The following is a 2,500-nucleotide window of genomic DNA, read 5'->3' as shown; positions in this document are numbered from 1 at the left end:
ATATAATGAATAATAATCATATGAATACAAACTATATTATAAAGATAAATCTATAAAATACAAGATAATAAATAACAAACCCAACAAAAATACATAACTCTATTAACTATATACATATAAATAATATACAACAAACAACAAACCACTATCACAACACACCACTAGCACCACACACACACTCAACACAAACCAAAAACACACACAAACACAACAACACAACCAAACGACCAACACTACACACACACACACAACAAACACCACAACAAACATAACACACTCAACGTCCACACCCACACAACACACACACCACACAAAACACAAACACACACCTCCACCCCCCACCAACAACACAACACTCCACACACACAATACACACACAGCCACACACACCCAAACACAGACAAACCCACATCACACACTCACCAGACACAACAACTACACACACCTCACTCACAACACACACACACCACACACACACACAACACACTCACCACACCTCAATCACAACCACACCGCACACACACAACAACACACACTACCACACACACACACACCACACCCCCACACACACACACAACTAACACTCAAGCACACAACCACACACACACACCTCAGCACACACCACACATCCCACCACACAACACACAACAATCACAAAACACACAACCGAACCCAAACCACCACACATCAACACACACCACCACACACACACACACACACCCACAGCACAAAACCCAACAACACAACACAAACAACACACACACCACTCCACATCACAACACACACAACCCAACACACACAACACACACAACAACACACACACACCAACACACACAAACACACACACCACACACACAAACACACACACACATCCCACTCACACATACACACTCACTCCACACACCACACAACACACGCACACACCTCTCACACCTCTGAATCACACTATCACTCACCTGACACTCTCCACACACACCCATCGTCACACACAACACACACACATACACACACATAATCACACACCACAACACACGACCACACCACACACCTCACACACACACACCACACAACTACTCTCACACCACACACACACACCCACACACTACAAACACTCACACCACACATAAACACATCTCCCACGACTCACACTCCTCTCTCCAAACACACCAATACTCATACAAACACAAACACACAACACAAAACACAACACACACACCACACCCACCACGACACACGACCACACACACGACACCACAACCCATACACACACACTCCACACACAGCACCACACCACACTTCTCACACTCGCGCACCACTCACACCCGAACGAAAAACAACTACACCCTCACCACACACACAACATACTCACCCACTACCACCAAACACCAACTTACCACACACCACACCCACACAAACGACACACACAACATCAACACAGCACACCCTACGCGACACACCCCCTCGACACACTCGACACACACACACAACACCACACACACTACACACACACACACACACACACGACACACTCATCACCACCACACCCCCCACCACCAGCCAGACACACACCACACATACGACACACACACACCACACACCACTACCACACAACCACACCACACCGACACACTCACCACACGACACACTCATCACACTACCGCCCACACCCACCACACCACTCACGATCCACCACACCACACCCACAGCACACCACCCACACCTCACCCCCAAAACACACACACTCCCAACACACAGCACACCTCACACACTGAGCCCACACACAACACGACACACCACACACACCACGCACGACCAAAAACACCACAAAACCCCCACACACGTCACTCACGACACACCACACACACCACACTACAACACACACCAAACACACCCACATCCCACCAACACCACCCACACCCACACCACCCCACCACACACCCACACACACACACACCACAACACACACAACACACCACTCACCACACACACTACACACACACCACACACAAAACACCACACCACACACACCCACACACAAAACACACACCCACACCACACCACACACACACCACCACACGCACACACACACCACACAAAAACACCAACACCACAACACCACAAAACAAACCACCAACCAACAAACAAACAACTCAATACACTCACAAACACACACCCAATAACATAAAATCACAAAACACAACCAACACCACTCACCCAAACACCCTAACAATTCAAAACCAAAACCAAAACACAAAAAAAACAAAAATAACAACAACCCAACCACAAAAAACACACCCCCACACAAGAACAACACCCCTTTCATCAAAAACAAAAATAAACAACAACAACAAACACCCTACAAACAAAAACACCCACCAACACACTTCAAACACACCAACAAACTACACACACCCCCAACCAAAACCACCACACACACAAACACAAACACACAAACCCCTCCCAAATCCACACCACACACCACCACAACTCCCCACAAAAC

General features: G+C 47.5%; 1 protein-coding gene across 1 annotated transcript in view; it reads left to right on the top strand.

The window, feature by feature from the left end:
• LOC125037671 (ankyrin repeat domain-containing protein 50-like) overlaps positions 1-2,500 on the top strand; it is a 47,071-nt gene that overhangs the window by 37,026 nt on the left and 7,545 nt on the right.

This window comes from Penaeus chinensis, chromosome 23, assembly GCF_019202785.1.
Source record: "Penaeus chinensis breed Huanghai No. 1 chromosome 23, ASM1920278v2, whole genome shotgun sequence".
NCBI classification, from domain to species: Eukaryota; Metazoa; Arthropoda; class Malacostraca; order Decapoda; family Penaeidae; genus Penaeus; species Penaeus chinensis.
Note: the sequence above shows the minus strand (reverse complement) of the source record. Positions and strands in the feature narration are given on the sequence as shown.